The sequence below is a fragment of the Heterocephalus glaber genome, unplaced genomic scaffold, assembly GCF_053883595.1.
Source record: "Heterocephalus glaber isolate CG9 unplaced genomic scaffold, H.glaber_assembly_v1.0 deba00001472, whole genome shotgun sequence".
NCBI lineage: Eukaryota > Metazoa > Chordata > Mammalia > Rodentia > Bathyergidae > Heterocephalus > Heterocephalus glaber.
The window spans coordinates 93,383,536-93,407,768 of NW_028258315.1; the positions used below are offsets into that span (position 1 = coordinate 93,383,536).

A 24,233-nucleotide genomic window follows, 5' to 3' on the forward strand; every position below is an offset into this window, starting at 1 on the left:
CCACCTATGCATTTGATGCCTACTTGGATCCACTGGACCAGATGGCACTAGTTACAGTTACTGTTTATCTCTAGGGAGGCTCACAGGCCTGGTGATTGATTCTCTATCCTGAGGCCTGGCTCTCTTCAGATTTGCCTGTAGGCACAATTCTGATGTCTGTATTTTTTTGTGCCCACTTCCTTGAGGGCCCAATCCCTCTCTGACTATATATTAATTTCTATCTAACTTGGCTGTCTGTAACATTACTGACATTCACCAATACTGAAAGGTTTTCACTCATTTAGGTAGAAGATAGCTCCTACTGTTACTTAGAGCTTTTCAGTCCCTATTTTCTTAATGGCTCTTGTCACTACTGACAGTGCATTACATATTTATTCATGAGTGTATTCATTTATGCCTTCACACTATATTGCAAACCCAGGAGCTATCTATCCTGTTAAGTATCTAGGCACTTAATAATTATCCCATGAAGAAATGAATAAACAATGAATATAAGTGTCAATGTCCAACTATTTTGAATTATCTGGCAGTTGAATTTTTAATGTTGATTTGAATGTGAATAGGAAGTTAGCTCTGTAATAACTCATGTTAAAGGGGCTAAAAATGCAAAACATGATTTTAAAATAATTAGCTAAGAATTATTACAAATCTGTACAAAACAATTGTAAAAAAAAGCTTTATTGTTGTGATTTCATAATTTATTTAGGAAGGTTCAGGATCAGACAAGTTATTTCTTTTATTGTTTCCCTTTAGCCTCCCTCTAAAAGATTGTCATCAGCCTCTAATCTTAACAGTGTTATGGTAATGATATTGTGTGTGAGTGCAAAAAACAGTGTTATTTATAAGGGAAAAGACAGTGAAATCCAAAGCAATAAAACTATTAAATGATTTAGCCAGTGATTACTCACTAAAGTGCAGGAGATGTGGGCTGAGGCCCATTGTTTTCTTTCAGTTAACCTGCCTTTAGCATCAAAAGATTACAAATTTGTGATCCAAGCAAAACCAAAAAGTGATAGGCAAATTAACACTGTATTTTCTAACTGATGTTATTGAGACTTTCCCCTAAAATTTCCAGCTTTCCAGAGACCCAAGAGGACTCTTAAGAAGACCCACATCCCCATGAGGCTAAGCAGGTCAGAAAGCTGGGAGCAGTACCACCCTGCCCCATAGTCAGTCCCTCACAGGGTCCTATTGGTTTTATCTACTAAATAGGTTTCAAAGTTGTCAGCTGAAGGCATCAGGTAGCCATGGCCCTGTCCTTTTGCTCGATTACAAAATAGCTTTTGAAAGATCTCCTAGCATTCCCTTTTTCCTTCAGAGCCATTCTCCAGTCTACAGCAGAGTGATAGTCTAACACACACATCCAGTAATGCCTCTGTTCCCTGAAAGCATACAGCTGGCTGGCTTCTCTTCACTTTTAGGAGGATCCTGGTCCCTGAAGTTGCCTAAGGTCTATGTGTGTTTTGGCCTTTGCCTAACTCCTCAACCTCAGTTTGACTCACGCCATAGCTCTTTCCACTGGAGCTATGCCCTCCTTTTGTTTGTTCCTCAAACATGCCAGGCAAGCCCCCCCACCCGCCCCAGGGGGATGATTTTGATTTGAGGTCAAAGGTCACTTCAGTGGGGAAGCATCTAAATCCCTCTAGACTAAAAGAAGTCATTCAGGTAGGAATCCTTATAAAACTCCTAACATTTTTTCATCCAACACAAGTTGCAGATTTAATTTGCTTATTTGTTTACTATTTCCCTTCTACATTACACTGTGTGCCTTTTGAAAGCAGAAACCTAAATAATATTGGTCACTGTTAATCCCAACACTTAGCATAAAATGTAGTATATTGTAACAATTCAATAAATATTTATTGCATGCTAGCAGGATGAGAGATAAGTGCCAATGAGCACTGGAATGATGTACCAGAAAAAGGTGAAGAATCATGTCCTATGTAGGGTTTATCTGCTTAGAGCTTCACTACTCGATATGGTAGCTACTAGCAGCATGAGTCTATTGAGGTCTTGAATGTAGCGTGTCCAAATTCAGATGTGCTAAAAATATAAAATTCACAGATTTTGATATTTTGATGAACAAAACATCTCATTAATAATTTTTACATTGATTATGTAAGGGCAGGGGGCCTGTAGCTAGGGAAAGATAGGATAAAGGTCTCAGTGAACTTTATGAAGATCAATAAGGAAACTTACCAAAAGCAGTTTCTGCCCTCACAGTAGATTCTGCAACTAGGGTAGTTAGAAAGACACAGGAGAGAGAAGCTCGCTACACTTGGGAGAGGTACAGGACAGCACAGTTACCAGGAAAGCCAGCCCCTTCACCCACCTGACAGAATGCAAGGGCAATAAGAGGCAGCCACCCGGGACTCATATTTAATATGTGGATGCATGCACACATGCACACACCCATGCATATACACACACATGTATGTTGTCACTTTAACATCAATATAATATTATACAGCTTCTATCCCAGCATCGCATCTTTGATCACAGCATCACACATCCTACACCCAGCCACTTCTGAAAAGCCCCACCTATGATTGCATGAGGCTTTGTGGGGACATCTAGATATAAGTCATAACAAGAATCTCTTCAGACTCAAAAGCTGGTAACATTTCAAAGGTTGAATACTTCCAGGTTATAATAAGATTCAAGGCTTGGACATGGAGTAGGTGGTTAAACTCAAAGAGAAATAAATATTATGGATGTGATCACAGAAATGAAGTGCTAGTACTATTGGATGAAATCTTCATAGAACACACTAAGGACAGTGGTAAAAACTGCAAAGGAAAAAACAAGGAACACAGTGTCTTTAATTAATAAATGGAAGGCTTTGATGAATATTACAAAGGAAGTGCTTTAAAAGAAAGATAGGAAAAGGGATATTTTAGGACATAAAAATATCAGCCTAATATATTTCCAATAGCCAGACATTTTTGAGCAACAAAATAATAATATTAGAGTATAGCAAACACAAAAAGTAAATATCTGTGAGCTCATACTCTTAAATTCTATTGTCTGTGTGCATCAGCTGAGGGGAAGTAGAGTTTAGAAGACATAGAGCTACTGCTTTGAGGACAGTTCACCCTCATGAATACATATATACATGCATATAAATAAACAAGCACATAAGTAAAGTCAGCCTCACATATTCATGGATTCTGCATCTGCAGATTCAACTAACCATAGGTCAAAAATATTTGGAAAAAACAGTGTATTGAGCATGTACAAGCTTTTTTCCTTGTCATTATTCCTTAAATGATACAGTACAACAGCTATTTACATAATATTTACATTTTGTGAGGTATCTATAGATGATGAAGTACATGCATAGGTTATATTCAAATATGATGCCATTTTATATGAAGGACTTGAGCACCCATGGACTTTCATATCTGTGGGGGGTCCTGATACCAACCCCCTAGAGTTACTAAGGCATAATTGTAAGGAAAAAAGGACAAATATTTCACACAGAATAATTCTAAATAAATATAGAAAGAATAAGGAAAATTAAAAATTACCATACTAATGTTTCCTTTATCAAGATCTACAGATAAATAGTAAAAGTAGCAGGCAAAAAATGAAGGAGAAACAAAATACTTATATAGCCTCAAGGTCTCTTCTCCAATATGTTTATTGACTACTGTGGTTGTTTTAATATGTGTCCCCAGATTCCTTTTATACCACTCCAGAAGTAGAACTTAATTATCCTCACCTTCAGTGTGAGCTAGACTTAGCTCACACTGCATTTCTATGAGACTATGAAAAACAGAAAAATGAAAAAAATAGCAACTTTACAGTGGAAAAACCTGGGAGGTACCACATTAACCATGTGATCCAAGTTTCCGGCGCCAAGACTAACTCTGATGGCATCATGTACCCTCGATGCAATGTGATGGAAGGAGCACTTCATTTCTAAGCCGCTCTTCCTCAAAATCCGTAGCAGTGTAATCACAAGAAAATATCAACCAAACTCAAGTTGAGAGACATGCTACAAAATAGCCAATCAGTGTCAAGGTTGAATGGTAAGGGTGGGAAACGTAGAGAAAGAGTTTGGCAGACTCCAAGGAAACAGGACAACTAACTGCAATGTGATACAACACTGGCTCTTGGAAAAGGGACATTAGTGGAAAACTGTTGAAATTTAAATAAAGTCCATTTAGTTAAATAGCATCGTACACTATGAATTCCTTAGTTTTGATAAATGTGCCATGGTTAAAGAAGAGGTTATCAACAGGAGAAATTGGCTGATGAGTATGTGGGGAATCTATGTAATATTTTTAGAACTCTTAAAAATATAAATTATTTCAAAATAAATTTAAGAGAAAATATGTAGTGAATAAGAATGAGAAGCTGACAACACATTGTCATAAAAAGATGGAGGGTGTGATGAGTGCTCCTGAATGGCATGAGTCTCAGTAGGGTAGAAGGTTTTACAGAAAGGTGAAGGAATGGCTCGGTCGAACAGCATTATGGAGTGTGCAGGAAATGCTTGACTGTTGACTCAGCCCTAGAGTCTAACATTTGCTTCACTTGATGTTGTTGTTATGTCTGGAGATCAAATAAGAATTGAAAACTGTTGGCTGCATTTGGCAATTATCTGATCCAAGTATCATGTGGCCTGCTGCTCCTGACTGAAAGAGCCACCATCATCCTCAGAATCTGCCAGTGTCCATCAGCCCCCTTCCAACATGCACAGCAAAGTCTGCAACTCTCGTAGACAAAGTTGTATGTGGTCTGAGGAATGCCGCAAGGCTTCAGTTTTCCAGAATAGGGATGACTGAAATGATCAAGTCCTCCACTCGTTTCTAGATTTTTTAGCTTTGAGTGACTCCTACCAAGGATGACGGCTATAGAGTATTGTGAACATTAGATGAAACCAGCAAAAAACTTAACCAGAAAAGAAATTTAAAAATTTGAAAACTAAAATTTGCTGAATGGCTATGAGGTGTCCAAACAAGAAATAGATACTTTTACATAAACAATATCAGCCAGTGTGAAAAAGAAACTTGTGAAATTAGAGACACTGGTAAGTGTCCCTCCCTGTACTGATTCGAGACGTTAAAAAGGTTTGCTATGGCGGAGACTCAAGGAAAAGCAGGGAATCGAAGGAAAGTTTTAAGGTACTGATAGGTGAACTCCTGCACAACAGCTCGAACCACTTTGAAAAATCCAGACCATAGCTCATTTGCTGTGGTTAAGGGCCGACTCACACAGATGGCAGGGTCACACCTGCAAACAGTCATTCAGCAAAGGCTCTCAGAGCAAACATTATTCGTTCCAGCCAGCAGAACGACTCTACTCTGCATTCATGTTCCTCACTAAGTTTCAGAAGAGAAAAAACTGAACTTTTTCACTTGATCAGTCTAGCAAATGCATCTAAACTAAAGTGTAGTGGTGATTGACACATGAAAGATGGATGAGTAGACAGATAGCTAGACAGACAGACAGATAAAATGACCATTAGGTTACAATATGAGAAGATCTTTGCTAAGATTGTATTTGAAAATTTAGATAAACAATGGAAAAATTGCTGCTTGACTTCAGCGAAGTTTAAGCTTAAAGTGCTTTATTTGTAATGTCAGTCCCACTCCCAGAGAAATAAGTTGGAGAATTCTGAATAAACTAACCTGTTCAGAAGCCCATAGGAAGAATGACTGGGCCAAATCGAGTCTTAGTAGAGAGTTTCACATACTGTAAAATACTGGTGGTGAAAATGCAGAAAGACACTCAAATTTTAAGTCAAACTCAATACATTGGCTTGACCATGTAGTTTACTAGAATAGGGGATATATGACATCCTCGTCTTAAGATTATTCTGGTTCATCAGAAAATATGTGCAGATAATTTTACTTTTTGACATTGCTATAACCACACTTAAAAATTTGTATGAAACACACATAGAGAGAAGTGCACACATATTAAATATATATGAACTGAGCAACAAATTTTCACACACTGAATATACCCAAATAACCATGTTTCATAATATGAGTAAGTCTAGCTATGGAAAAACTTTTCAATTTCTATACACATGTCCAAATCTTATTTAAAAATTTGCTAACATTGTTATCCCTCAGAAATACGTGACCACTTTCATCTTTTCTCAGTTTTTTTCACTTATTAATTTTGAGCAAAAGGGCCCAGCTATAAGGAAATAAAGTTATCTGGTAATCTGTGAATTTGACCCTGAGAGTATTCCTCCTCTTAGTTCATGGAGTACCTCACCCAATACCACGATGAGACTTGTTACTTTACAGCTGAGTTTGAGAAAGCTTTATTCCAAGTCCGCCGTCTTATGTATTATGATTCAAACCACGTAGACTCTGATCTGTGAGTGAAGAGTCTTCTGATTCCGAGACTCTGCCCATTCTAGGTAGTTGGAGGAAGGAGAGGGTCAGCCAAGCTTGGGATGAGGGTAAATCAGAAGGAGAGTTAGCTAATGTAGCTTCTGAGGCTTCGAACCTTTTCAGGGAGGTGTGGTCTTGAGCTGTAGGGGAACCAGGCAAGATTTCAAACTGTCTCAGTGTTGCCTCAGTCTCAGCAAAGACGTCGTCAGCCTTTCACTGAGCTGTATCAGTTGTTTGTTTCAACACTAAGTTGATGAAGCTAAGTGAGCACTGTTTATATAACTGAAAAATCCAGTAAATCTGACTTTAGCCACAGCTACCTTGAAAGACTCAAACAAACCCTTTGAATCTAGCTCCTGTCTTTCCATTTTGATGGAGAACAGCATCAGACAGGGTCTTCCACACTGGCCTTTAAATGGGTCCCTGAAGGCTCCTACATCTTTTCTCCTTCATGCCCACTAAAAAAGAGAGAGTGTTATTATCCCAGCATTCCCACCCAGCTGAAGATGCATTGTGTTTCACTGGCTCCAGTCTGAGCCATGGCTTTCTCTAAAACTTGGAAATGTGATATATGCCAAACATGCAAGGTGCCCATCCCTGTGTCAGTGTCGTACGGTCTCACTATGAGTAGGGACTGTTTTCCAGACTGCACTAAAAACACCTTTAAGTACAAGGGAGAAAAATGAAGGCTGATTTATCTGGGTTGTTTTCACCGAATAGATAAATCTATAAAGAGCTAGATTGACCTGATGAAAGCACTAGCCCCTCTAATTTCAAAAAGGCATGCATGGAAGTCAGAGCTGTGATCTTGAAGGGATTTGTGTGTTTGTTGAAAAGCTCTGAAATACTTTCTTTGTGGGCATAAAGGAAAATAAAAAGAGAACTCATACAGAGGGAAACACACACACACACACACACACACACACACACAAGTCACCGTGCAGTAATCAACTAGCCTTGTTTATATTAAAACATGCAGACTGCTAATGTTGCCTGAGCTGGGTGTGGAGGCCTGAGGAGCTTGTGCAGCTGCCCAAAAGCTGCCCGTCCAGAGAGCCCAGGGATCACTTGAAAGGCAAGCACTTGGCATGTGTTTTCTTTGAAGGGTAAGTGGGACGCAGTGGGGCCAGGAGCTAATGATCTGGTTGTGGGAAGCGCTACCTTTTTCTTAGCTCCTATTCAGAAAATAACAGACATGTTTTCAGCAATCTATGCTAAATGTGTAGTGTTATAAATTAATGGGTAATCACAATAATATGCATGGAATCACACAGTGATAGCCTATAACAATGGGTTAAATCTTCAGTGTTTATGGAACTCTGTCTAATGTTCCTTATCTATTAATCAGTAGCATAGTTCCTTTATTTTAGGGATTAAATCAATAGTATGCATGAATGAATGAAGTGAGTACTACTAATTGAACTTTGGAAGCTTTCACTCAGGGTTAATTTTCTGTTACTGTCTTGTATGTCCAGGAGGTGGAGTGTTTGCTCATTCTTGCAAAACAGATTTGTGCTCTGCAAGCTGCTCTCAGGCAATGTTGCCATGCAATTTTTTAAAATATGGCTATAAGACCTATGCCAGCGCCATCCTGGCCTGTATAAGGGCTTTGGACAAATTAGAAAATGTGTCCCCAGAACATATGACCTGGTGAAAAAATAGAGCCTTTGTGTAAAGATCAAAGGTGGTTCATGGTTCATTCTCTGGAAGACTGGGGGAGCTGAAGAGGGACAATGCTGCATTTCTCCTACTATCTCATCTTTGTTGAAAGGAACAGTGTTGTGACCTTTGTTATAAGAATATCCTATAAGAATACAGAATAATTATGAAGAACAGAGCAAAAATTATCTTTCTTAATTTTTTTGTTTTGTGGAGTCATTTCCCTCAGTTCAGATTCTGTTAATTAAAGATAAAATCAATAGTTGTAAAAAACACCTAGCAGAATTATTTGTTCAAAATTCAGATTTTCCTCAAATTGTTTTTCAACCTATATTCTTATGAATGTGCTTTTTTTTTCTGAAGGCTAGGTGAAATAAAATCATGAAGAGGGTCATATACATTCAACTTACACGTTCGTGGTCATAAAGATTCTAGTCTAATCTTATGCAAAATTTTCACATTAAAGTGTTCATGCTACTCTGAAAGTTATTTTTTACCTTTTCTTTTGCATCAGTGGAGGTTATTTTTATTTCTCTCTTATGACTTCCCAATGGCTATTGTGATCAACCAAAGTCTCCCATTCTGAGAGATGGGACACAACTCAGAGCAAGGAAGATGGTGAGATAATGACAGAGAATGGTAATGGATCTGTTTTGTCGTGGAGTGATAACAAAATGAATTCAGTTTGCACAAAAAGATTCTGATTTGCAGGCAAAGGACTAGAAAGGTCTTTCTGTTTACTTTTCAATGGAAAGTATACATGCCACATTCTTCTCTAGCTAGCTTATAGCCATGAAAGGAGCTTTCTCATCCCAGCTATTAGACTCTGCAAGCTCAGACTTGTTTTGTGTATTAAAATGGAAAGAAGTGGACTGTGAGCCAGGATATCCAGTTTTGAGTTTCTTCTTTGAGTAGCTGACCTTTTTTTCCTCCTGCTTTAGATTTCTGTTTTTCTATATCCTTTTACTGGTACATTTTAGGTGTACAATATAATGACATTCATCATTGGAAATTTGCACCTTTATATAATCTCTCTTGGTTCTTATTTTTTCCCCCTTCCCCTGCCCTCCCTTCAACCCCTCCATCCCTCCCTATTTGCAAAGACTTTGTTTCCATTTTTCCATTTTCTCATATTAATTCCATTCCCTTCTTTCCTTTCCCCTACCCCTCCCACTTCCCCTTCCCCTTTGCCCTTTTTCTTCCTATTTCACATTATCTATTACATCTTTTAGTCCTTATTTACACTTTCAGTTTCTCACACCAGAGAAACTATTCAGTATTTACATGTGTGTCCTATTTATTTCACTTAAGAGTATCGCCTCAATGTGCATCCATTTAGCTATAAATGTCTCTAATTTCTTGTTTTTGATGGCTGGTAGTACTCCATTTTATTAAAAAAATTGCATCTTCTTTATCCAGTCTCCAGTTGATGAGCATTTGGGCTGTTTCCAAGCTTTAGCTATTACAAACTGTGCTGCTATGAACATGGGGGCACATATATCACTGTGGTATGACTCTTTTAATTCTTTGGGGAAGATCCCCAGCATGGGAATAGCTGGTCAAATGGGACTTCCAGTCCTAGTTCTTTGAGGTGTCTCCACACTGATTTCCACAGTGCTTGCACCAGTCTACACTCCCACCAGCAGTGCAGCAGGGTTCCTCTTTACCCACAGCCCCGCCTAGCTGGTCTTTTTTTCCAGGGAGAGGACTAAGGTTTGAATCCAGGGCCTTCACACTAAACTATATCCTCAGCTCTTTGAAAAAATGTTCTGTGTTTGATACAGGGTCTTGTGGAATTGCTAAATTGCCCCAGTGGGGCTTGATCTTGCCATCCTCCTGCTTCACCTTCCCAGAGTGCCAGGATAAAAACGTGCACTACTGTGGGCCTTGTTCTTGACAAATCATCGAATCTCTCTTCGTTCCTTAGGTATGAGATGGAGGGGCTGTGGTGATTATACTAGTAGGTGGGTATCCTGATAGCAGCCGGTATTCATTAACAGTCTGCTGTATGGCTTGCACTTAGAATTGGATTATCTTATCTAACTCTTGGAAATTCAGGGAATCTGGTGATTGTACAAGAGAGAAGCTAAAGGTTGGCTAGGTCAAATAACCTACTAACATCACAGAGGTATAGGGGTCCATATTAATCACTTTTCTGTTGTTAGGACAGAAAACCTAACATCTTCAAGTTGAAGAGAGGTTTATGGTTGATGGCTTCAAAGGATTCAGTCCATGTTTGGCTGGCTCCAAGGCAGAAATAGCAGGTTGGAAGAGCATGGCAGAGGAAAACTGCTCAACCCATGGCATCCAGGAAACAGAGAAGGAGGAAGAAGGGGAAAGCTAGGGACACGAATATACCCCTCCAGATCATGTTTCCAGTGATCCACTTCCAGCCAGGGCCCACCTGCTTTTTGTTCAGCTATAAGCAGCAGATTAATCCACTGATGAGTATAGCAACCTTACAATCCAATCACCACCAGAAAGCCTCACCTTTGAACACATGAGACTTTTGGGGGATATTTTATATCTAAACTATAACAATGTCAGAACCAAGATTGGCTCAGGGGTTTCCAAAGTCAATCTTGGATTGCTTCTTGCATATTTGCACACTCTTATGAAAAGCATTCTATGACAAATCTCAACTAAAGCCATTTACAATTTTCCTTTTGCACATCTTAAGTATGTTACTTCCAGAAGCTCTGTGCTGAGTTTTCCAAGTATGTTTGTTACAAAGAAACGTGACTGCTTTTTTAATGAGCAAGCTAAGGGTGGTTCTCCACACTTTGAAAATGTAAGTTGTCATTGCCACATTCACTGAAGGGTCATATGTCAAATATCTTATAGTATAAATTCAGTTCTTATAGCATAGATTCTTATGGTATAGATTCTTATAGTATAGATTTAGATCTTATAGTATAGAACCAGATTTCATTTTATACAACTCAGATTTTTCTTAAGAACTGGTACGATGTACAGAAAATACTCCAGGCTATGAAGGCAATTCCAAAAAAAAGAATTCTAGAAACATTTTAATAAATGGTAGTACTAGGAAACAACTGTGTGGTTTCTGAAATTGCTACTCTAGTGAGATACAGTCATTAAGAGGGTACGTTTAGGTATGTTTGTTTCTTAAAAATCTATCGTGTGACTTCAAAGATATCTTGATATATGATGAGTACTTCTTTATTAACTCATTCATTCAGTGGGATGTGGGGAATGTTTCTTGTTTTGGACACTGCAAATACAACAGCAAGAAGGATGGAAATGGTCCTTGTCCTCATATATACAGTGACACAAAATAAGCAAGATGGTACCCAAATAACCACAGATGGGGATAAGTTCTATGAAAGAAATAGGATGATCTTCTAGAGAATAATGAATAGAAGAGGTTTCTGTCTGAGATGATGAAAATGTTCTAAAACTGATTGTGGTAATGGTTCCACAACTCTTGTGTATTCTAAAAACCACTGAATTGTGCAATTTAAACAATTGTACATGTTATTACTTAATATTACTATAATTAAAAATGAGAGGTGGAATAGAGAGGAAGCTGGAGGTGTAGGAAGGCCTTGTTGGCCGTATTTTGGAACTAGAATTTTGTACTCTACCCAGAAGGAAAGTACAGAAGGGTTTTCCAGGAAGGGAGTGATATAAGGCTGACGATTTTACAAGTTCATTTTGACTGAGCCGTGGATGCTGGCTTGGAGGAGGCAGAAGCAGAAGCAGGGAAAAGGCCATCATAGTAGCACAGGAAGGACAGCATGGCTATTTGAATTAACAGATGTTAAAATAGAGCTGGAAGAAATGGATATATTTGAGACATATTTTGGAAACAACATTTATGTACTTATATGTCACAAATATATTAACAGTAATTTAAGTTGAAAAGTATTAGAAGTATTTGTTGAAAAGTTGTTTTTATTTAATAATACAGTGTTTCATATTTAACTAGGAATCTGTAATTGACTAGATAATTTCCTGAAAGTTTCAATTCATTTAATGCTATTCTTTTAATATAGATAATTTCTCAAAGGATGTTACTTACTTAAATTTCACCCAGTTTTGAACAATTGGGATGGAATTAAATTCACACAAGATGAAATGCATTTGTGAAACTATGAGTCTGAATTTAGTAACTAATGGTACACCGTAGCTGCTCACAGATGCTCATAGACTCTCAAGATTTAAAGGAACCGTAAACATCAACTATCTAGTTCATCTAGGGATTTTTTCCTACAGCATCCTTGACAATCCATTAAGCCATATCTAGATAGCCTATTAATGCTGAATATTTATTAATAAGGTGATATTGGAATTTTTATATCTCTGAAGATTTGTGTTAGACAGTAACATTTTTACTGATTACATTATAGACATTTTGAAACTATCCCTATAAAAAAGATACCTACAGAAAAATACTACACATAAATTAATAGTTAAATCAGTTATTTTATAGATATGTTGTCAAATATGCTTCTTAATTGATTTTACCTTTTACATGTCAAGGAAGTAAATTATCTAAATGAAGTCAGGGAAAGGGGACAAAGATGGAGGGAGTGGGAACAGAGAGGAGGAGAAGGGGATGTAAAAAGAATTAAGCTGTGTTACCGACTCCTGACGATGAATATAATCATTATGTACTGCAAACATGTACTAATAAAAGTTAGAATTAAAGAAATAAATGAAGTCACAAATCAAGATTTTCTCCTCTCAAATAAACTTATTATCATGAAACATTTATATGTGGTTACTGGCAAAAATTTGCTACTGAACTTAAACCAAATGAGTGAATTAGATATCTACCATAATACAAATGCTCAGCATTAACAGGACATCTAGATATGGTTGAATGATTGTCAAGGATGTTGTAGGAAAAAATGAATCACTGGATGAACTATGCAGTTGACTTTTAGGACCCCTATTGTGATAACTTTCTGTTACCATCATTTGATGGAGACTTTTTATCTTAAACCACTTCTTACTGAAATTTCTCTAAATCCAAGGTGTTACAGAACCTCACTATCATAGCAAATATATAACCATAGTTTAAAAGTCGTCAATGACTTGAGATCATTATAAAATACTTCCATATAATGATGCAATAGAGAATTAATAAAAACTAACTTCACACATCCACTAAATGTTTCTATAGATAACAGGGTCAGTGGACTTTATTGGCAAATCAGATGTCCTTGACAGATGGTCTCTTTCCCTTTCAGAGAGCATCAGAGAAAACATTTTGTGCCTCAGTTATTTTTAAATTCTTCATCCTGACTTACTCCTTAGGTACCTGCAGGCAGGTCACTGCAGTGTTATCTCTACAGAAAGGACATTCCCCTCGCACTGGCAATTCTTTTTGTATTAGCCGGAGCTTTAAGCAGTAGAAACTAATTTTAGCTAATTAGAAATAGCTCTAATTAGAACTGTTTGGAAAGCTCACAGTGTTTCTAGAAAAGTGGAGTAACTAGGACTAATAGAACTAGAATTAAAACTGAAATTCTACGAAAGAGGACAAAAACTGCTCTCCACAACTGTCCAGATGAAAAACTCCCACCACTGCTTCTGCAATGCCAGTATCATTTAGTCCCAGTACCTGGACATTGCAACCACTGACATCCGCATGAGCCAGACCCTTGGCCACTGCCCTCACCAGCTGAAAGGATTTACTGAAGAGCCTCATTCCTCGAAATGCTCATTTATGAATTGAAATCTGGCATGGGAGAATCTACTTAGTGAAGTTTGGAATACACGCCTATTTCCTTAGGTGCACAAGAGGTTAGAAATTAACTTTTATAAGTCCACCTCGGAGAGGCAGGACTCATCTATTAGCTAGCTGATAGTCTGCTGCATAACAAGTTAGCTCAATAGTTTGGACCTTGAAACAATGATCTCATGGTTTAAGGAACAGGAATACATATGGGAGTGGGAAATTGAGCTGGAGGGACACTTCCAGGTTCATACTCATGGCTTTTGGCTGGAGTCCAGAGTCCCTTACTGGCTTTAGACTGGAAGCCTCAGTTACTTATACCATGTGGGGATCGCTGCAGAGTTTCCCGTGTGTCTTTGTTACATAGAACCTGGCATTTTCCAAAGTGAATTATTCCAAGAATGGTGGTAAGGCCCAAGGCTCATAACCTAAGCTCAGCAGTGACACTCTCACATCCGCCATATTCTGTAGCTGACACACAGTGACCCTGGTGTGACGTGGGATGAGACTTCATGAGCACAGGAATACTAGGAGAGATCAACAAGGGAAAGGGTGGATGCTAGCTTTTGTGTCCACCACATCCCCTCAGATACACGTGCTCTTTTCTCTTTAAGCTCTATCTGTTTTCCTTTGCATTTAAAATCCTTTATGGGGGGCCAGGTATTTAGCTCAGTGTCACCACGCCTGCCTTGCAAGCACAAGGACCTGAGTTCCATCACCAGTACCAAAAAATAAATCCTTTATGGGGAAGAGGAAGGCTTTGCTTCTTTCCTTACTATTTACTATTGTTGTACTTTTTCACATAAAAAAAAAGCTATAGTACAAATTAGAGCTTTATATAACATTTATTTAATCTAAAAGTGGTTTCTTTTCCAAACTGTAAAATCTTAATACTGATCCTATTTTTAATGCTCTCTTAAAACTATATATTACTATGAAAATTGGAATGCACAATAATGATCATATGCCAGAAAATTCCAATTTCAGATTATAAAATAAAATAGGGGTCTGTTTTATCTACTCTCATTTTTAACTTGAGCCTATTTTTAGTGAAATAGATACACACTCCAATATTACTATACTTCTCTGCTAAACAAAGGCATATTTATGTTTTGATATCATAATATCAAACATAAGTAGATATTCAATACATGTTTACTTATTCGACAAATGTATATTGAACACTTATGTTTCTTAATTTGAATCCCAAGGCTGGTGTGCTAGTGTATATGACATTCTACATGCTTTTTCAGTGTATTCTACACATTTAACCATAAATTACTGCAAAGAAACAAAGGATTTAGGACTCATGTTACTTATGAACTAAGGCATTGAAATAACAACTAACCCACTTTGAAATCAGTGCACAAATGGATTGCATGCGTTATCCAAAGCTTAAAATTAATTTCCTAAGGGAGTAGGAAAAATATTATTTTGTGGATTACTATAAGGCCCATTTTAAAGTAATGAGATAATCATTTAAATACTGTACACCTGGTATGCATGAGCAGTTGGCACCCAGATTGGAAGAGGTTGGCGAATAGCCATATTTTATGCTTGGTTAATATTAAGCTTAGTCACTTTTCCTAAAAATGAATGCACTAGTGTTGGTAGAAGCTCAGTTTTCTTTTACCTTGAAGTTGGAGCTGCTTATTTCAAAGATATGTTTTTTAAAAAAACAATGAAGGCTTAAGATTTTCATGCATATAAGTCACTCGGACCCATGTCAGAAACCATGCAGGGACTCATATATAGGCCATTTGCGGAAAGTGAGCACCTAGGTGACAGCCTTTGGGAGCAAGAGCTCTGATCGAATTTGCTGTTGCTGTGGCAGAAAAAAAAAAGGCAAATCATGATCCTGTTCCCATTAGTGCCCTTGTTGGGTAAGAGGTTTCTGGCCAAAACCCTGATCTTGTACAAACCAGGGGAACATATTTTTCCTTTGGCTCAGGCCCTAATGTGACCGTTGGGTCAACAGTTTGGAAAAAACCTACCAGACTGAGCCACATATATTTCATGCCTGATGCTGTCTCACATGCTCTGTTGGACAGGAGTGCTGGCAGGGGAGATCTCTTCCCATTCCTGATTTTAGAGGAAATGCTTTCAGCTTTTCCCTATTTAACATGATGTTGGCAAAAGTTTTGTCATAAATGGCTTTTATCAAATCGAGACAAAGACTTTCTATATCTGTTTTCCTTAGTGTTGTTTATCACGAAAGGATGTTGAATTTTGTCAAAGAATTTTGCTGCATCTCCTGGATGATCATGTGATTTTTGTCCTTGCTTTTATGTATTACATTTATTGATTGAAATCTTGGTTCAATTTTTATAAATCCTATGTATCTAGGAATCTGTTCTCTTCTGAATTCTCCAATTTATTGGCACACATGTTTGTGATGTAGTTGTTAATAATGTTTTTATTTTGGCAGAGTCAGTTGTGCTTTCACCTTTTTAAAATTTCTAATTGCGCCTGTTTTATTTCTACTTCTATTGGCTAAAGGTCTGTCTGTTTTGTTTATTTTTTCAAAGAACTAGCTTTTAGTTTCATTAATTCTTTGTGTTTTTCGAGGGGATGCAAGTGGGCTCTCTCCAGGACTGAGACTTTCTGCAGTCCTCAGCCTATAGGTTTTTGAGGTGCCCTCCCTGCACCAGAGGACCCTTTGTCCATTTCCCCAGACTGTTTGTGAGCACCCATGTCACAATGTGTCCTTGCTCCTGTTGGCAGATGGAGAATGTGATCAACCCTCTTATCTCTGCTGGACCTAGGCTGGAGGCCAGGGGTTTGAGTGGGCTGTTGGCTTTCATATCTGCAATCATGGAGTCTGGTTGCTCCCTTCTCTCCTCAGTGTTGTCCTCATCCAGGATTAGGTCAGTTGGTTAGTTCTTACCTCTGCTGACCCGTCCTCTGTGGAAGCAAAATGCAGGGTCAGTTTGGAGTTGGGTAGCTGTGCCCTTGCAGCAGGGGGTGCTCTGCATTGGATGGGGAACTCCTAGCTGTGTGGGGAGGAGGACCCATGACTCCTACATGGGTCTCGTATTTTTGTGACTTTCTGAGATGAAAGGTAGAAGACTTTTCATATTTTTCACTTCTCTCCAAGGGCATTGGCCTCATCCATGATAAGGCCACTTCTATGACTCTGTGCTGATGGGAAACAAATTGCAGGGCTGGCCAGGTGTGGGCAGGTGGTCCCAGATAGAGCATGGAATCCACCTCATGCAGCTCCTGGCTCTTCCCACCAGGTGGCATAGTTGCTGGTATTTCTTGTCATGTGGTGTGGCTATTGGCATTTCCCACTGGGTGGCACACCTGCTCAGGGACAGTGATTTCTAATTTGCCTTTGCTTTGGTGTCACTTGCCCATCACTTCCTGCCAATAGGCAGGTATAGGATATATATAATATGGAAACAGATTGGGCAACACAGAGCCTTATGCATAGGCATTTTAACAGCTTAACAGTTTGTCCTGAGCATCACTCGGGCAGTGCATTTGTTTACATACTGACTATCCTGAGCATCACTCGAGCAGGTGTCATTTCAACCAGTTGATTCATGTATTGAAGAAATTTGATAAAATTTTTGTTTTTATAGTTCCTGTTATCTTATAAAAATTAATAAAAATATGCAGTTTTTGGTCATCTAGTACTTAAATAATTGGACTGGTAAGTGGTTAATTTAGGGCTTTTAATAACTTTTTATAGTTAGTTCAAAAGGTATGAAGATATTGTAATAATGTACATAGAAATACATACTTTTCCTTCTGTTTCAGGTTCTCATAAGACTCCATATGGCACTGCTTGGCCAAAAAAGAATAGAGTTCAGTAATGGTGAAACATTTGCATGGGCATGCATCTTCCAGGCACCAGATTCTTTACTCAACTTGCCTCACTCTTGTGGCCTCCTTAGCTTTACTTCTAGTCATCTTTTATATATTAATTATCCCTAAAATTCAGAACCAAGCCTTTTTCTCTTCCCTAGGTAATACATTCAGACACTGGAATTGTGGATTTAAATGTTATGGATATGCCAGTAAACCTTAAACATGTGTGTATTCTTGATCTTTCCTCTAATTTGAAAGAAAGCCTAACTTACACTTCTCATGGCATTTTTCAAGAAAGTAGCATAGGCAGTTTATCACAGACTTAGACTTTACTATATGACTTTCAGCAGGTATATAATTCTGTAATTCTACAGAAAAGTCAGATAAATTTATGGATGTCAGATTCATCATGGCATATTAAGGGAAAGCAGAATTCCTACATTTAAAAGGTAAAAAGTGGAGAAAATAACAAATCAACCAATGTAATCAGCCTATTTATTTATTGAACAAGTACTCAAGACTGTCCTTAGACAATGAATCTCACACTCTGGTCCAAGACTACCTGTATCAGACTCATATGGGGTTCTATGGCTATTGATCCCAGGGGGACCTGGGGACCCTGGGTTGCTGCAGTCACACTGAACTTCTTTGAGATGCAATGCTGGAATTTTCATTTTAAACACATTCTCTGAGTGGTGCACAAGCACACTAAAGCACACAAAGTCTGCGATCACCTATTTTAGGTCCATGAGAAGTATTGATCGTCAACCCTGCAATGAGATGCTTATAGTTAACTTGTGTGAAATAGAAGGCAAACCATGATGGAACACGATGAGGTGTTTAGATGTATGATACAGCATGCGAGTACGATATTTTTAAGAGAGATTGACAAAGAAAAGTAGCTACTGGAGATCTGCGGTCTGGACTCTCAGAGCTTAGAGAGAGGAACAGAAGTGTGGACCAGAGGGGTCGAGTGAGCAGAGCCTCAGAGGGGCCATCACTGGAAGAGTAAGGATGGTCTCTTCTCTAACACTTTATAGAGAAAGCTAAGGGGATAAAATAAAGTTATTATTTCACAAGGACAAAGGAGCGGATAAAATTTTTTGGAAATAAAGAAAGAGATGAGGAGTTGACTCGACTTGAACTGTGCTGGCTCAGCCCAGTCACTTCTGGAGGTTTGGCTCTTGGAAGAACAGGTACTGCAGAAGATGAGGCTGAAGACTATGCAGGGCTGGAAAGAGAGAATGCAAGTGATCTGAGCTCGGGAGTCCTAGCTTCCCCTCCAGGCAGCTGGACAACTATCCTGGCCTCCTGCTTCTCAGAAATAATGGATTTATTCTCTATAGGATGTGAACTGAAGGAGGCTTGAAGTTGGTGACGTTAGGCACAGTGACGTAAATTAAATCCATTTCCTGAACAGCAGGGCCCTCAGCACTCTCTCTCCTCCCCACTCTGATCTCAGCAATCTGACAGCTGTGTCCCCCTGAAGTCTAAGTGGCGTAATTTCTCAATCCCAAGTGAAAATAGGTGCTAAAACATATCAGAGAAGTCCCTTCCAAAGAGCATGAACCCCACCCCACTGTTAAACAAGTGAGTTCAGTGGTAAAGATATTTTCACATATGCAAGTACTAAACACTTTGGCTGTCTTGACAGAAACTGGAGGAATTACTTTAACAAGTGGGAGATTACTTTAACCAAAATAAAGGGATAAACCAAGAATATGAAAATATTGAACCCAGGACATAGGAATTGGGACATAGGAGAATTGCAAAAGGAGATCCATGAGGCCAGCACATACCCAGGTCACAGCCAGACCAGGAGAACAGCTGGTATGGAAAAACAACCGGAACTCCGAGGTCTTCGGAACTTTTGAGACAAACTCAAAACTCACAGAGAATCTATGAGTAGGCCTCCATTCCTTTTCTTTTTGCTATGCTTGGCCTATGCATGAGTAAAATAAATGTTTTCATACTTACATTTTTTCTTTCTTTATAGTTTCCATTTTGACATAAGGAGTATACCTAGTTAGGAATTATATAATTAAACATTATCAGGGATTGAAGTAATTAGCACATAGTTTCCATATCCCCATTTGAATAATTTCTCATATAATCTAATGAAAATGTAAAAAAAACTGCCAGCATTTTTATATACAGAAAGCTAGGTGGTTTAATGTTACGTTTTATTTATACATATACTAGAAGTTCACTACATTATTCTCTAGATTATTCACTAACTTAGTAAATTGGAAGGGCTGATTTCCCATTTTTTGTGGGGAAAAAGCCCAATAACCACCATTTACACGGAAGAATTTGCACTAGGTAATGCCTTAAAATAATTTTGAGATGTATTTATTTACATCTCAAATATGACTTCTTTTTAAAATGTTCAAAGTCTCATTTTCACAGCTGCAATTAAGTGACTTTTTAGGATGTTTCATTTGGCTGTATTATGTTAATAATCAGCTAGATGATGTATATCTTTTTCATCTTTATGTACTCATGAATTATTCAGAAGTGTTCTCTTGCAAATGAGTGAGGAATTCAGCTCTTTTTTTCCCTAAAAGGGTCAGATGTGCTGTGCTTTAGTTTAGAAGAGGAGTGGGAGTAGAGGGAATGGAGAAAGAAATGGAAAGGAGGGTTTTTTCTCTGTCTTTTTAAATCTTTTAAAATATATTCAAGTGAACAGTTGTAAATGACCTAAATTTCCAATAATGGGAAAATGTTCAAGTACTGTGATACATCAACTTGACAAAATGATGCAACTATTAAAATAGCAAGACAAAATAGCTGGATGAAAAAATATATCAAGAAAGTAAGTGAAAGCAGGATATAAAACTATATGTGTATCATAATTATAATTGAAAAATCCTGAAGAAAATACAGTAAAATAACAGTGATGATCATGTTACTGCAGTAGGACTTGTAACGAGTTGATACTTCTCTATATTTTCCAAATTTTCTTTAATAATTGTTTTTAATGAGAGAAAACAAAACACACTATTAATAAGTGAGTAGTATTTGCTAGAAACTGGGCTGTGCACTGAGGATATAAAAGTAAAAGATGTGATTAGTGATATATAAAATCACAATAAAATTTCCTCTGGTGATACCAAAATCCCTGGTGTGGAATCAATATAAATTGATCATGAATGGGTCATTAATATATATTTCCCTGAAATATTAAGTAGAAATGTTACTAAATGCTAGGTGCTTTTCCATTGTGCTTCATCTATTCCACTCAACTGACAATCATGAAAAGAAGATAATTCTCTTTTTGCAAGCAAGAAGTTGTATCTCAGAGAGTCTACACCACTTGCCTGCAGTGATGTCATCAGTACGAGACTGAGCCTGTCCTGATCAGAAGTTTGCACTCAGTCATTTAACAAGAATTTACTCAGCACTGGCTGTGTTCCAGGAATTGTTCTATGTTGGGGAAACTGGAAGAAAGCAAAGTCCTTGGTTTCATGGCACTCACATTCTAGTGGCAGGAGACAGAAACAAAAATGAGTGCCGAATGGTGTGAACTCTTACAAACTCAAAAGTGATGTAGAGAGAAAGCAGAGAAAGGAGCTAAACATGCATTGAGGGCCATTGCAGCACTCAGGGGGTGATCAGGGAGGACTTTGTTGAGAGCATGGTGTCTAAGCAGAGGCCTGAAAAGAGGTGAAGGAATGATCTGACGGAAGAGCATGGCAGGCGGAGAAGACATGAGTGTTAAGGCCTTGAGAGGAGAAGTGTTGGGAGGAACAGCCAGAACAGCACTGTGAGGGTTGGCGGGGCAGAGGGAGGGAAGCAAGAGGAGCTAGAGGAAGAAGGCTGGCAGCGAGATGCTCTGGGCTTTGGAGGACACTGCAAATATGAGGGGCCAACGAAGGGCTTTAAGCAGAGGAGTTGCTTTGTCTGACTTTGCGTTCAGTGGATTATTCTGGCTGCCGTGTGCAGAGCCAGGGTGGAGGCAGGAGACCTGATAGGAAGCTAATGTAGCAAGCATGGTGGTCTCTGGGTAGGAGCGGAAGACTATCAGGAGCTGGGGTTTCACTCTACTACTTGCAAACTGGCCAGTTAGCCTGTATGAGCTTGTGGACCCTGGCAGAAGACACATGAAACTTCCAGGTTAGAGACAAAGAACTTCATTGCTCATGACACAGCAGACAGCGTGAGCTTCATCTGTATCTCAGGAATGCGCGAGACCTCTAAGTCATTGTCTCCCCCGGAGGGACAATGTGAAGTGGCTGAGTTCTGGGAGCGCTGTCCAGGCAGAGCCCAGATCAGAAGTGGCATGTAAAGAAAGAATCAGAAGGACACCGTGGTTTTTGTCAGACACTCAACTAAGTTCTGGGGTACAGTGGCCAATGTGACGTTTTGGGCTCTGCCCACAAAAGGGGTGAGCTCCCATGAGGGGAGACAGACCCCAAGCTCTGACACAGGCCAAATGAGTGAAATGATGGCCAATTAGGGAAGCATTATGCAGGAAACAAGCATAGCTTCCGGGAATTTTAGCTGGGTAACAATCTAGTTTTACTTCATCCTGGTAAAATTACTGCTAAAATAGAAAGGGAAAAAGCAGATCAGATGAAGTCAGGCATGCTTGCTTCATTTTAGTTACCTTAAGAAATAGAATTTCCTTGGAATTCGCCTTCCTGAAATATATACTCTAAGCATTTTTATATTATCAGTAATCTATACAGGTTTTTAGAAAACAAGTGTTAAAATTTTAAAAGGTTCTATTTTGTGAACAAAATTCTTTTACTTTTCATTTATAGACATATTTTTATAGGTTGAATATACATTGTCCTTGGTAGAAGACCACCATCATTTTTTCTATTGTCTATCCTATCAGCTAGAATAAAAGCTCAATAAGGAAAGAGAATTTGTTATATTTGCTAACGTATTTCAGTTGGTAAAGTAGTGTCTGGTATGCTCTAGGTATTTAATGACAGATCTTGAATGAACATATACAACACATTATTTTATTTTGCACTTTTGGTTGACAGATTCCTTTCCTTAGTACTCATTTGTTTGATCAATCTTTGATTTCTGCCAACTTTATCACATTTTTATACCACAGCCATTCTTTCAGAATTGGGCACTTAGATGTTTTCCAAATGTTCGTAATGTTACAAAATACTGAAAAATGCTGTTTGTGTGTAACATGTTTTAAATTTCCCTTGGATGATCTCAGTATAGATTTACAGGCGTGGGTCAATGGCTGTTAACATCACCCTTGCTTCATGTTGTCATTTCCAAAAGGCCTGACAGTTTTCAATGGATGAGTGTACCTACTTCAACTCTAACTCATACTTATGAACACGAGTTGTTATGCTTTTCAAAACAGTTTTTGTAGGTGGAAGTAGAGGGCTAAGTCTGTTTTATTAGTACCCACTTGACACCTCTTGATGTGTATATTTCCACATTCATTTATTTTTACTTTTTCCCTTGTGAGTCGTCCATTCATATACTTTGCTCTGTGGAGCTGCTTGTTCAGTCATCTTGTTCCTAGGTTCTGAGAAGAGAGTTGACAGCTAGGTCTTATAAAATATTCTCCTAGTTACCAGGTGCTTTCAGAAGCAGCACTGGGTAGAGTTCTGGGAGGAGAAGAGGCAGGACAGTGCTACTGATATGAAGGGGCTCTGTGGAGCTCACGCCCACACATTGAGGATTTCCCTCTCTGTGTGGGAAGCCTCCTGCAACCACTGTTGGTGATATTTCCTCTTTCACTGACCTGCCACATGCCAGGATATCAAGCTTTCTGCAATGAATATGGAAAATAAATGTCTGACTACAATGTGTTATGCAGAAGATTAAAAAATAAGACCAGTAAGAGACAGTGCTGAAGAAGGAATAAGTGTTTGGAAGGCTCAGTTAGATTAGGGGAGCCTGATGAGAAAAGATCTCCACAAGGCATCTCCAATGCCATATCTCTGGTGAAAAGCACAGTGTGCTAGGCTGTTATTATAACCTCCTGTTTACTGAGCTGCAGTATCCTGTGGGTCGGGAAGTTGCGTTCATCCTGGTATCCGTTGACACAACTAGGCTAGGTCAGAGAGATGAAAGAAAAGTGTTCCTCTTTAAATCCCTAACATGCCTGACCGCTTAGGGAGTTACTGGAAATATCTGTGCTTACTTGTGGCTCAAATAATCAGATAATCACTGTGTGTCATTTTCCTCCTTCTTTTCAGGTGATTGAAATAGCCACAATAATTAAAGATGGGGGAACCCACTCTTCTGGTTTTATGAATCATGCTGTAAGAGCAGCTAACACAGCATAATACACAATGCATTCGTAATGCAGTCTGCATAAAAGCAATCACGAGTCACGTAAATGCTGCATGGAGGGCTCCTGTCCATACACAGCACCGCTGCAGGAAACAGGAAACAGGCAAGTCAGTATCTGATAGCTGATTTCTCTTGGCTTTCTAACTTTGATTACTACTTCCATCACATTGGCTTCTCTACGTAAGTTCATTCTCAATTCAGTGGGGACTTAGGGACCCAGTCTCCTTTGGCAGCAAGAAGAGTTGAATGACTTCTAGCCATTACTGGTAATTTAATCCTCAAAAGTCCACAATACAGTGAAGCAAGAAAAGAGCCATGTGTACAACAGAATTTACTTTCTGAATATGTAGCAGTTTATTTTACGTTTTGCATATAATGCTCTGGTACAAGTATACTCCATTGCCAGGGGAAAA

General features: G+C 38.6%; 1 long non-coding RNA gene across 9 annotated transcripts in view; it reads left to right on the plus strand.

Moving 5' to 3' along the window:
* The window catches only part of LOC147826491 (uncharacterized), a 222,929-nt gene that overhangs the window by 65,650 nt on the left and 133,046 nt on the right, over positions 1-24,233 (plus strand). For 5 of the 9 annotated variants that reach the window (XR_015439616.1, XR_015439612.1, XR_015439610.1 and 2 more), the window contains one exon: positions 23,724-23,927. This is a non-coding gene — a long non-coding RNA (uncharacterized LOC147826491). Of the gene's footprint in view, positions 1-1,616; positions 7,466-23,723; positions 23,928-24,233 lie in introns of those variants that run through there. The other 4 variants (XR_015439611.1, XR_015439615.1, XR_015439614.1 and 1 more) reach the window with 2 other exon arrangements.